Source organism: Athene noctua, chromosome 6, assembly GCF_965140245.1.
Source record: "Athene noctua chromosome 6, bAthNoc1.hap1.1, whole genome shotgun sequence".
Classification (NCBI taxonomy): domain Eukaryota; kingdom Metazoa; phylum Chordata; class Aves; order Strigiformes; family Strigidae; genus Athene; species Athene noctua.
In genome coordinates, this window is record NC_134042.1 from 46,953,249 (window position 1) to 46,967,152 (window position 13,904).

Consider the following 13,904-nt stretch of genomic DNA (forward strand, 5'->3'; position numbering starts at 1 on the left):
GGCTTTATTGACTGTAAGCTGTGTATGCTGGTGGGGCAAGGAATGCAAACACACCTTCCTTAGGAGAGCAACAGTGTCTCTGCTGCACATGATGAACTGCAGCTCACAGACAGAAAGCAGAGTCCTTGTTGGGGCCACTGGATGAGGCAGGGTGCAAGAGAGAATAAATAGTAAAGGATCATTGGTTTTAAAACAGTCTTTACAAGGGTGTGGAGAAAAACCTACAGACAGATCGAGGGGCATCTCCAGGTGCCTCCCATTCTGTCCTCTTACACTCAAACCCTCCACAGCTCCACAAATCAAGGTGGTAATTATCATTCTGCAAAGTAGGGTCAAGGCACTGGGTTGTCCTCTTGCTGCACAGATTTAAATGACTCTGAAGAAGCCACCTGAGGGAAGAATCAGATCCACCTACTTGAAGTAGATCTCAAAGACTGTAAGTGAAGACACGGGGTCTTCCTTTTCTTTATCCTAGCTTTGCGTTGGTACAAGGCTGCTGATCTCAAAAGAGCACTTGATCTAGCTAAAGGACAAAATGTAATTTACTCTCCCTTATACATTAGTCTGAATCTAGCACAGCTATTCATTGAGAAAAATACTACCATGTGCCTTCAAAAAGAATGCATCCTGTTTTAACTGAGTTAAAAAAAATTAATTTGTGTGTGAACAGACCATTATGATAAAGAAACAGTTATTAATTTCCATAAGATATCATTATTTTCTTATTACAGAGAGGTTCTGAATGTTTGGAAGTGTTATGAATCAGCCTTAGGGTTGATAATCAAATCCAATAAAGAGACCTCTTAGTCCTTTCAAACAACTCCACCCATCTCAATTCATTCACTAGTTACTACATGGATGAACTGCAGTGTAGTTACTTTCTCGCTATTTGAGTCTTTAATCAAAGAGAAATACAGAACTTCAGTAATGAGTCTTTAAAAAAATGTTTTCTCCATATTGTTTATACTAGCCTCTGTGAAACATAAAACTGAAATCTATTTCCTTAACTAAACTGTGTTTTCCTCTAATCTATTAGACAAGCACGCTGCTTTGTTATTTTTGGGTGCCTTGGCACTGGCTAGAAGGCGCAAAGAGAGAAAATGAGCATGGAATAATTTAAAAACCACACACAAAGATTAAAATAATAATTTTTTTTGCAAAAATATAATGCAAAGAAAGTTTGTCATCTTCAGTTCTTCCTTCTGTAACTTACCACACAATTAAAATTCCTATGCTTTTCAGTCTAACATATCTAATTATTTCTAATTTCAATCAATAAAGTTCACAGATTTAATTTGTAAAAGGCAGTTATCAAATGGCAAGTTTAGAAAATGCTGGGGCAAGGTATACATCTGCTAGGAAAATAAATTCAGAAAAGACGTGAAAAACTGAAATACGGAGACAACAGTTTTGAAAAGAATTTGGTATGTCACCTGTCAAATTCTTTTGAAATCTGACCTTTTTTGGACTGAAAACCAGGTTTATAGTCCATTTATTCAGGTTTTAATTACATTGATGTAAACAGAACTATACTAATTAATTTATTTATCTGACTCAGTGGATTAACTTATCTGCAAATGAGCTTTTATGCTTTTGTAAACCCACAGTCTGCATCCAGAAATTGTCTGTAATTTTAAAGGGACTCTCCTACAGCACAGAAAAACAAGAGAAAGTGAGCTGTGCCAAATACTGTTTTGCTACCATCACTGTTTATTGACAGAAAAGATTTTTATCTTAACAAAATGAGGGAACTGCTAACTTTATCTTTGATGTAAAATATTTTCCCATAATAATTTTCTGTCACCTTTATCCTATATCCCTTGTGTTACATATACATTAAGGAATTTTAAAGCTTAAAAGATATTTTCTTCTATGGTGATTTACATCCAAACAAGTTTCTCTCAAACTGAAAACCTGTTTCCAAGGGCAAATATTTATATAAAGCCCCCATAAAAGGTTGTAGAAAAAACTACAAGGTTTTTGTTACATTCCTTTTTTGAGAGGGGCTATGCCCAGCATACCAGAGAGACAGCCAAAGTAACATCACTCCATTAATATTGCTGCATCTGGGCACTTAGTTTTGCACTGAATTTTATCAGTGGAGTAAAGAGAAATAAAAGACTTACTAGACCATAAGGGTCTTTAATGTTAACTCTATATATATCTATATGTGTGTATATGTTGGGTTTTTTTATATAAATACAAAAATTTTTACTGTGCATTGATTCTGATGAGGATATTTTTTAAGCAGTGGTTTTGAAGAGCAGTTTGGGCTGAAAAGTCTAATTTGGAGCGGTAAGTGCCATTTATATAAAGCCTGTATCAGTTGCTTTGGGCTTTTTGCATAATGTTAGTAGATCATCTACTCTTATCTTAAGACCTGTTCTTAGGGGACAAATGTGTTCTCTGCTAAAAGCACCAAGAATTAGTATCCTTCTTCAGTGTGCCGGAGAGAGGACAAAGAGTAGTCAGCTTCCCTGGCTACCTCTCGGGGTCAGTCCTGGGCTCCCTTAAGAGACAGCTAGGGGTGATGGCCACTGCTTCTCAAGCAATACTGACTCTGCAGCCAAAGAAATTGAGTCTCCAGGGCTGCCAGTCAAGCCTACATGGGCAGAACGATCATTTTTTAATAGATGTATTCATTTGATTAATTTCTAAATTTGAGCAGGGCTGTGCTTTGGCAGTGGAACAGGCAATCTGCTCTGAGAGAAGCTTGGATTCCTAGGAGGGTGAATCAGCAAGGAGAAGGAATGTGGGAAAGTTAATTTTTGTGAGCTTTATGGGCCTTATCTGCAATAGGCACCCACCTGCCTCCACCTCTAGGCAAGCCATGATAAGGGCTGAGTTCACAGCTATCTAACAGGGAGGGGAGTAGGTATCAGCTGCCCCTCACTCTGAGAGGAAGGCAGCTTTGCATTCACTTTCCAAGACTAGTTTGTTAGATAGGTGAAGGGATTTCTTTCAGAGGGAAAAAAAAGCTGCAACATGCCTGATCAATATGTCGGATAACTGAATAACGGCAGAGTAGTTGCTACTAGGGTTTCTGAAGCTGTAAGCAAGTGAGAGCACTTCACTTGCCACATGCCCCTGAAGCCCTTCTTAAAATCCAGACCATCCAGACGGGCAGTGACACCCTGGGAGATTTTAGCTGGGTATCCGTGCAACTATTTACAGCACCACTAAAGACTCAATCGCAAGTAAAAGCAGTATATCCCAAGAGATAAAATTGTTGAGAGTCCCAGGATAAAACTGTTGAGGATCACAGTGGATTAGACCAGACTTTATTGTTTTATTTGGCTATGACTCTCTAATTTGCTGTTGCCCCATCCAAAAGGATGGTAAGCAATTTTGGTTCAGTCCAGGAGCTAGGACATACATAACAACAAATGCTAAAAAGTGATTCCTTCCCCTTACTGACCTTGTGAGAATAGAGGCCCTGCAATCCTGGAAAAATCATGACTGATAACTATCAGAGAGGGTCCTAATATCACACCATCATCACAATAGTTGTACACCAGAACGCCATGGGAATTCACGCAGGAAAGTAAAACACACATTGGAAACTGCTTCTGTCAGGTAAAACTTGAGAGAGAGGAAAAATTACACCCACCTTACAGGCAATTGTTGGACTAAAACTACAGAAATAATGCAGAACTTGTAGAGGGACAGAGCCAGTTGGGTGGGGGAAACAGAACTGAACCTCTGGTCATCTGGTGGCTGCCATGAACATTTCTCCAGCTGCCTTCTTCACTCTGCCACCCGCAGCTGTTATTTTAGCTAGTGGAAGGAGGAAAGGACCAAGGGAGACAAATTCAGCTAGCAACCACTGCTACCTGCTTTTGCTAGCTCTTTTGGACATTGTTCTAATCGTCTTCTTACAACAAACTTTGGCTGAGAGCTTATTTCCAAACACTTTGTTACTCCTGCGAAACATTATTCTTTTTTAGCAACAGGTGAAATACCGGACTAATAAAATATTTTAGTAGATATTTTATTCTTGTACCAGAACAGTTATGTGAATCTGGCCAAATTATATTTCCTATATGGCCAAGTAACTAAAAAGCTGAATGAAACTCATTAACCCAGGATCTGGGAAATTTCAGTGTGACAATTTAACAATAATAATGATAATGATAATAATAATTTTTTTAAGTCCTCTGTGCTTTTCATGTATAAATACGACTCAGGATGAGAAAGTCTGTGCAGAGCCCCACCAGAGTGATTTATTCTCATGCTCTGAAATGTCCTATGGTTTCTATGAAGTTTATCTCTACCATCAGAGGAAAGATGGGCTGCTATAAGAGTAAAGAGCTCCTTTCTGACTAAAGGTTTTGCTTCTATTGTGAAGGGTGAGCAGGCATGCTTTTAATAGTTTTAAATCTGTGGGCAGAGCTTATCGATAAACACACACTCATGGGAAAGCCATTCACTCTCCTCTTCATCTGGGGGCTGTTAGTTTGCCTTTTTATGGTAGTGTTTATATCTGTTCTTAGTTGCCAGTGCTCTTCCACATCTTCCCTGATATTAGTCAACCTGTAGAAAATGCTCTGTAAAACTACAGGCATCAGTATGGTCTGTAAGAATCCTGGGTTCCCTAGGCTTTTCTCTACTGCGATGTACTTTGCAGAGCAGAGTACTGTTCCTTTTGATAAAAGTAGGAGCTAACTTCATGAACAGGTCTCCAGCTGGGCGAGGAGACTGATAATTGTAACTTACATATTATTTTCTGGTTTGGGGACGTTTTGAGATTAGATGATTTGAAGGCTTTTAATGAAGTACTCTAACTGCCGACAAGGGCAGCTTAACATACCGAGGCATTGAATCAAAACATCTTGTTCATGCCTTGAATGGAAGGAAACTATTCACACATTGGTTATTTGGGAGTAGCTTCTCCTTGAGCTCTGCTGTGCTACAAGCCCCTGCTTTTGGCTCCAAAGTCTGAGTTACATTCATCACAGCACAAGTATGCAGCCCAGTGACAGAGTGCAGCCAGGGGGCATTACCAAACCCAATGCAAAACAAAGGCGGGAGTCTAGCTTAAACACAGGCCTAGCTGGTTCTGATAGTATCCTGCAGATAATAAGGCCTGTTAAACCTCTTCAGCAGCAAAATCTTTATCTTCATTCCACAGACTAGTCCTTTGTCTTCATCCCACAGAAACACTCAGGGAGACTAGAATTTCAGGGCTTGGTGGGGAGGGTCTGACTCCCAGCACAGGGCAGGGGGAAAACACTAAAGGGGTGGTGCTATTCCTCGCTTTCTCACTTTTTCTGAGGCAGAACGGCTGTTTTTTCCACTGTGGCAATGGTTCATTTCAGAGCTGACAAGCTGGTTCGTCTAGGTGGAGGTACGGGGTGCCCCCGCTGTCTCGCTGGCAATGGTTCAAGTGAAGTAACACTACATTCCTGCGATGGAGGGCTGGGAGAGGCAGGCTCCTCCGTGACATTGCACCCGCATCTCCCCACTGCCACGTATCCTGCTCGGATAGAGTGACAGCCACGGCATTCCCGCTGCGGTCCTGCCATGCCCCACAGCCCTGCCCAGCAGTTGTTGTAACTCAGTCCGTGGGATCTTGCAGGACAATGGAATGAATCCAGGTCTCTGGAATGTGCTAAGAAATCTCTGTAGAACATAAACCTCTTGATTTTTTTTTTGCTGATGGTTTTCCCCAGCATAGGGTGGAGCTGCTATTGGGAGTGCCATGGGCCTGATGGAGCTCATGGTCAAGCCTACACAGACTGTGAAAGAGCCTGTGCCACAACCTGTGCTTTAAACCTCACGGCAGCTTCCTCAAGGAACACAGTGCATGCCTAGAAGTCTACTATTTGCAGACACTTTCAGATTCTTATCTTTGCCAGCTGATGCTTGCAGGATGGTTTTCCTCTAGCATTGCTTGTTTGTAAAGACATGAGTCCTCCACCAAACTTGCCACGAGGATTTGGGTGGTGGGGATGATTTCTCTGAACTGCCACGGCCAAACCCCTCACACTGAGCAGCCCTGCTGCTCGTGTGTTCCTAGCTGTTCTTGTTCACGGTCTTTACACTTAACCTTGGCATTTACACTTAAGGAAATTCACAGCGGAACCCAAGGTGCAGTTTTAGAGCAGATGCTCTTTGCTGTGTAGCCTCCAGACAATTGTTTTGGACAACTCATCTGCAGTGGTTTGTTTCTTTTTTAACAAGCCTTGAGGCATTAAGTATGTGTAGGCTTTTAGACCTCTTCAATGTAGCATTAGGTCACTACCATTTGTAATTCAAGCTGAGGAAAAAAACTCAGGGGGAAACAAAGAGAAATAGTGAAAGATTTCAGGCTGCTGCTGATACTGAGTAACTATTTTTGTACATATCATTTGCACAACATTTTTAGCACAGGGACTGGCAAATTCTGTCTCATCAAGCCAGTTGATGCAATCAGCAGAACACAAAGATCTGCTTGTGGATTCAGAGATCTTTAGCACAGCTGATTTTGGAAAGTGGTGAAAATGGTTCTTTGAAGTGCCAAAAGTTCATGTTTGTATCCAGAAAACGGTGGCTGAGATGGAAAAGGTGGTCCTTTTGATGTCATTGTAACATTGTCTGTGAGAGCTTCTTTAAAAAAAATCTGATTTAGGGCATTTTTCAGTCATGGTAGACTTTAAGGAAACCAAACCAAAAATGGATGCTTGATGACACTACCTAGCTGAAGTGACATTTTAATTAGCTGGTTGGTTTATATTTATTCATCAGTCTCTAGTCTTCAGGGATATCCTAGGAAACCCAAAGAACCCACTGCAAGGTGCATTAACTTAATGACTCATCAAAATAATAGAGACAGTGGATTGGGATGGGTATAAAAAAGAAGCAGACACGGAAACTGAAGCAGTGAGGCTGCCAAAGAAAAAGTACAGTTTTAATTGTTGCCTTTTTGCTCATAACTCCAAAGTGAAAAATTTCTCTTGGTAAACTAAAGTCAGGTGAACTCACCTATCCGAAAAAGTGCTCTTGAAAGGCCAAAATGAATGCCAAGCATGTGCATAGTGTTCCTGTTATCAAGTGCTTTCCTGAACTGGGACCCACGATTTTAAATATTCCAACTATTCTAAATATTCCCTATTTCAAATATAAGAAGTGAATCAGAAGGGACTGCAGGGCTTTGCAGCAGCACTGCTCAGGCAGCCGTGAGAGCTCTGAGAGAAGAAAAGGAATCCCAGTAATTGCGGTACCTGCAAGAGAGGGAGAACAAGCTGTGAGGGGGGAAAAAATCAGGCATTTTGAGAAAGGGGGTTAATTTAAAAAATGGGAGGAGTTCTGGAGCAGTGCATTCACAGTGACTAGCCATGCACACAGGAGAAGTAACAGAGCCATGACAGGGTGCCTGAGGGCACAGGGACAGACAGATCCGCAGGCACAGGGACTGATGGCTGCGGGAGGAGAGGTCTGGTGCGGGAGCCAGCTGAAGCTGCCTGTGACAGTAGGGATGCACAACCTTATTTACAAAGAGACATAAGCACATGAGGGAGCACTGTGAAAACGGCTGACCTACGTGTATGAATTCTTTGCTGGGTCCAACAGTGCCAACAAAGACAATGATATTAAATTATTATTGTTGTTGTTTGTCTTGCAGCTATTCACTACTCCTTCTCCTTTTTAAGAATACAAATCAGGTTATGTGTCCAGGGTGTGCTTTGCACTGTCAGAAAAGACCTGATCTAAAGATGTCCCAGCCTTGCCCACACGTCAAGGCACAAGTCTTCTAACTGGCCATGGACTCAAAGCTGTTAATTTCCACAATACTGCACAAACAAACAGGACTGGTTTTTTTCTTATCATAGCTGAGAAATGGTAACTAGCAAACACCAAGAAAAGAAAAGGCACAGGTTGTGACTTTCATATATTAACACATAATAATAAATGAGTGAGCAAAGCATACAAGTTTTCACCTGTGGACAGTTACTACAGATCAGGCTTCTGTCTGTTAAGAGAAACTATTTGTTGAAGTGCAGTTAGATAATTCATACCAGTCGGTACATGGCAAGAAGGAACCTCTTCTGGTGAAGATATTACTTGAGAATGAGGAATATTTAACCTGCTTCTTTGTAAGTAATATGCGCATTGCAGCCATTGCTACTCTTGGCAGTTTTAGCTGATATACATTAAAATCCCAGGGAAAACAATACAACAACAGCATTTTAGTTTTCTCCGACAAAAAGCAGAACAAAATTAAATAAAACAAAACAATGCCACTTTTAGCAGGAAAGATAATTCCTAAGAATTTGATGTAAACAAAAATTATATGCTTAAAGAGCAGATTACTTAAATTCCCTCCATTCATATGCAAACATAACTTCAGTGTAAAATCTTGAAAAGCAGAAAGCCCAAATCCAGGAATTGCAGAGAAAGGATATGATTTGTAAGCAAATGAACTAGGATGATCAGCAAAAACCGTTATTGTTTCTTTTTTTACCATCTCCAATATTCTCCTTTGCTGTTTTATTTGATTTTAAAGTGTACAGGTTATGGTAATTTTGTATGCCAGTGTCCCAACTAAAGCTAGGCTTCTCTTCAGTTTGTACAATACACTTGAATTCAATGACACTGTCATACTTGAAATGGATTATAATGTCCCAAATGTGGTTTTGGAGTCTGTTACCCACCGAATGTGAATACCAAAAAAATAACCTGTTTTTATATTTTTGTGGTTTTACCCAGAACAGTCCAGCTGGGTTGCGAGAATTTTTTTTTTTTTAAATTGCGTTTAAAAAAGCAAATACACTTTTCAGTCATATGAAATGAAAATGTTCCAGCCTATATAACTCCTACTGCCTACTTTCAAAAAATTCCCTTGTTCTGAAGTCAGTTCAGTGACTATTAGAAGTAGTCACTGATGTAAATTCCATCTTGTTTATGAAAACATTTTGAACAAAGCATTTATTGTCCAGGGTTCATAAAAAAAGTTAAAACCTATAAAATGTTGGCATCACTACTATTTGGGGCATGAGAATGACATGCATATAAATCATAGTTTATTGGAACAGTCTTTTATACAGAGAAAGAAAGCTTTACTGAAAATGGAATTCATTGATGTGCTGTAATTCCCCTCTTTTATAGAGCTGTTTTTAAAGTATTCTGAATCAAGAAAAAATCTGAAGCAAATCTTAGTCTACAGTAGGAATCAGGGGCACAAGAAGCCTTTTATTACATGAGTTAGCTGTGGTAGAGGGGCAGAGTAGGCAGAGTTTGGTGAAATCAGGGTGGATGAAAGACTGTGGTTTGAAGCTTTGGTAGGGAATGTCGTTAGCTGATGTCCCTCCATGAAATCTCAGCCACATGTCTATTAGCCCTGGGGACAGCAACCTGTTGCTCCATTTTGTAGAAAAGAGTCCTACTATCACCATTTCAGAGAGGTAACAGTTTGCTAAAGGCTTTCACAGGAGGATTCTGTCCCTTCCGACCCATCATGAGGTGGGTGAAAGAGGCCTTTTATGCTGACAGGTTTTCCTTTTAACAGCAGGGAATTCTTCTGGTGATAGTTTGGCAAACCTTGACCCACAGCCCCTCTAGCAAGGTCAAGTAATCACCTGCCAATACTTGGCCAAGTATGCAAAGCCACCCTTGTGCCTCATACACAAGCTTTGCTTGATCAACGGCTGGTGAAAAATAAGAGACTTCTCTTCTGGTCCAGGCCCAGATGAAGTGTCATCCAAGCCAGGTCTATCTCTCTACATCCACACTGAACAAGAATTGTCAGTGTCATCTGTTGCTTTAAAACGGCATCCTGATGGGAAATAAGTGTTCAGGTCTCACTGAGGGAAGTGATCTAATTCGCTTGGATTTTATGAGTAGCCCAGTCTTAACAACAGGAAGATTTTGAAGGTGTTGGTTACCTAATCATTCTAAGAATCTTTTGTTCAAAACATCTGGTTTTAAAAGCTTCACCTCTTTTAGAACCTGTAGGATAGCTGCAGTACCCTAGACTCAAAGAAGATGTGCCACTGGCTAGTGAAAAATCAGTGGTACAAACTATACAGGACCGTTCAAGTCTAGAGAACAGAGCTCCCCATACTTGCATTGCTCCAGTTCTAGACAGCTATAATGTCACTGAAGTTACACCAGAGTAAAACAAGAGAAACAGCAGTGAACCAGCTCAAGAATTCTTTCCCTTTTCTTTTGCAGTAGTAAAATTATTGGCAGCCACCAGAGATCAATGGTGTAATTAGTCTTGAAGTGCTGCACTGAAGAGCAAACGCGCAGGCAGTCCAAGCAACATTCTCTTAAGTCATTCTACTGGACTTCAGTGTTTTTGGGTGGGATTCTCCCAAGTGAAAAATACAGCAATGCTACAAGGCTACGTCCTTACTATTTCTTGGAATTTTAGTAACAGCCATAAAATTCCTTCTTGGCACCTGAATGTTTAAAAGCACTAAGCAAATTAAACAATCAAGCCTCAGTCCTGCAGCTCTTTCCCTCATATGATGCTTATTAAAATACATGTGGTGAAGAGCTTCATGAATAGATTCCAGAATTTTCAAGCAGAAATGCCTCAAATCAGGTTCATAAATCCACATCCATTTTTTTTAGTAAGGTTATGTTCATTTTCCAATTTTCTTGAACTTCTGAAATTTTCAACTGCTAGGAAAAAAAAAAATAAAAAAATCAATCCAATTTATGAAGGTCTTTAATCTGAATTAGGGTCCGCATTAAGACCATTTTCTAGAATTGCCCATTGTAGGCGTCAGGACTAGTCCTGTGAAGGCTAAAGGAGGCATGGTGTGGCAGCCCTGATGTTTTCTGAGTTGATCCTAGTTCTCTGGAGCTAAAATACCACAGGACAGCTGATTAAGATGATGTACATATGGCTAATGAGGATGCCTTCTATCAAGTTTGGAAACTTGGCCCGTAGACTGACATTGAATATTCCCACTGGAAGCACACTATTTCCATTCGTCTTAACAAAGAGGTCCATCACTGACCACGTGGCACCACTCTTTCAAAACCCTGCCTGTACTAGATAATTTCATCTTAAAAAAATTCAAGGATAAAATAAATGTAAGCGACCAGAAAACTGTGAAGAAAGTCTAGCAAAATCACAGCCATTTTAACAAAAGCTTGGCAACTTGTGTATGCTACAGTGATCGCATACATGCATGAGCTGTGCCAGCTTGTCTGCACATACAGCATGTAATATCCACATCCAGAAATGTTGTGTTCCAGCCCAAGGATTCTTCATTTAAAATAGGCAATGAATGAGTTGCATAGTTCTGCTTGTGATGGTCTTCTCTGGTGTTTGAGCACATTTTTAAGCCAGAGGATCTGTTTCGGAGAGCCAAAATTATGTATGCTAATGGCAGTTGCAGAACTGGGTGTAAGAGAGCTAGACAGACTGATGGTTTGGAAAAAATGGAGCGTGGAGACAGGAAAGAGCCATAGTTATCAGGACAAGGACTTGTGCATGAATTAGAATAGCCTGTGCATCAGGGAATGTGTCATTCAGTCACACTGTCCTCTACTGGCTAAGCCTGCATCTCTGAAAATGATGATCTTTTCATGTTTTTTCATTCTTTAGTGCCCAATTTAAGGGCAACAGAATCATACTTTCAAAAAACTCATCTCCTTCACCTCACCTCTTTCTGTCCTCAATACTTTTAAAAAAAAACCAAGAAAGCAGAGGCTTTATTACTACCAAAGCTTCATGATGTTTACCTTCCAGCTTTTGTCTTATGATCTCTGTCGGTGGCAACGAAAAGTTTCAAGATGGGGAATTTCAATCAATTTAACATATTGCCAATTAATGAACTTTTCATTACTATTTCTGATATTTTAAAAAAAATAAAACCTCTTAGGGAAAAAGCTCCCCTCCACACACTTCTCCTCCCCTCTTTCTGGTCTCCTATCTCCTCACCGTGGGCTACTTAGGGAGGTGAGGGCTGGTGCGGGAGACAGGGGTCAGCAGATAGTGGCTGCTTTTCTTTTTTTCATTCTTTGCTCCATGCTCAGTTGCACCAGGGTTGCTTCCTCCACTAGCTGCCAACCCATCAGAGTTGAGCCTCCTCCTCTCTGCCCTTGCTCAGGCAGCTTTTCTTCCTCCAGCCACTACTTGAGGTCCTATTTTGCTCCAGCATTTCGCCTGCTCTGCCATCTCTCCTCTCCCCTCCTGCTCTGGTGTGGTCTTCTCTGTTTTTCTCCTCCTCCTCTAGTGGTGTTGTCTCTTCTTCTCAGCATTTATTGCTCTTTTTGAAACACATTCACTGAGGTGCAGAAACTCCTCTGATGGATTCAGCGTTGCAGGTGGAGTTGTCTGCAAGCGACTGCATTTGGCTCAGGGTGGTCCTTGTCCTCCTCCCACAGAGACCACCCCACAGCCACACCTCTGCCAAAACCTTGCCAGTTCTGCCCAATACACACCTTGAGTCCTCCTTGGTCATAAAAAAAATAAAAAATAAATAAAAAAAATCTGGACAGCTTCTAGTTCTACATTTTCTCCAATCTGAGGATTTTTTCCTTCAGAAAAGCCTTTACATTTCTGGATACAAATATTTCTGGTATCATTGGAAAGATTGGCCTGATGAGATCTGAGATAAGGAATCTAAATGAAAGCAGGCCTTTCTACAGCCAGCCCATGCATGTCCCCTGGGTGTGCTGCTCCAGAGGGCTTCTGCTTGCAAGCCAGCTGCTCTGTGCCCTGTGTGGCTCCCGCAGACACCAACAACCTGTATGCTGCTTTCAGGTTCTGGACGGCAGCTAAGACCAGCCGAGCCTCCAGGAGATGCTGATGCTGATGCAGATGCAGAAGATGAAGATTCTGTGAGTATTTTTTAGAGCTGGGATTTCTGGGGGGATGGGGGTTTGGGAGTTACCTTGTTAAAAAGGGATCTGAAATATTTTGTTTATGTCTGGGTATTACTGGTGATTTTTTTTTTCCTATTAAAGATGCTGTATTTCTGCTTGGGATTCTCCTGCCAGCTCAAAAGCCAGAATGGAGCTTCAATATAAAATGATCTGTTCTTCGCCATGATTCACCAACATAAGTTTAATACCAAGACTTAGCAAACTATGACATGGCCTACCGTAACTTTCCTTTAAAGCTGTAGCTGTTTTAGGTTCCCTGTTGTTTGACTCCAGAAGGAATCATGCCAATTGTTTGTCAGCAGAAATTCCTGCTGGGACTCTTCCATGGTTTTCTTGGTTATAGAGGGCAATAAAGTTTGAAGCCGCAGGATGCAAAGGTTATGTGTGCAAATAAAGCAGGGGAGGGAATTTTTATTGCCTTTTTCGATTGTTACTGGTTGATGTCTCAGTATTTTCAGTCTGTTCAGCCCACAGATGCATACAATATGTAAAGAAAAACCAAAATCAGCATACCATTGGTTTTGTCTCTCAGGAGTCTGTTGCTTGTCTTCTTGAGTAACATCTTTAAATGAGAATTGTATTTGTTTTTGACCTTAGGAAAGAGTTATTGATTATTCTACATCCATGATTACTAATGAAAGATTTGTACACAGAAGGAGACTATGACTAAGTGTAAAAACTCCTCAAAAAAAGGTGTCATTTTAATGGTGCCTGTTCCTTTCTCACCACTCATTTATTTTTCACAGGTTAATGAAGTAGCAGTAGAAGACATCCGTCCAAGGCCACAAGGATCCTCTCCAGTTTATGAATATTCCATAGAAGAAGAATATTTAAAGGCAAGACACTGAGTTTTCGTGCAGGCATGGCATTACCAAGTTGATTTGAGAGGCTTTAGCTCCTACAAGTATCCGAGAGTCATATGTCATGTAACAGGACATTGTTGCAGCCATATTGTCTTCCTGCCCCCTCCAAAATCAGGGCTGTGTTCATTGATGGTTTTACACTGCAGGGAACTTGTTGTTGGCCATGTTCTTGTCTCTTGGCAAAAAATGCATTTGACTTCATTCCTTAAAGGACCT

At 40.8% G+C, this 13,904-nt stretch overlaps 1 protein-coding gene across 1 annotated transcript in view; it reads left to right on the top strand.

Annotated features, from left to right (window-relative positions):
- AHNAK2 (AHNAK nucleoprotein 2) overlaps positions 1–13,904 on the top strand; it is a 57,343-nt gene that overhangs the window by 14,727 nt on the left and 28,712 nt on the right. The window contains exons 2-3 of the mRNA XM_074908866.1: positions 12,704–12,780; positions 13,572–13,661. The gene's annotated coding sequence lies outside the window, so the exon portion shown is untranslated. The remainder of the gene's footprint in view (positions 1–12,703; positions 12,781–13,571; positions 13,662–13,904) is intronic.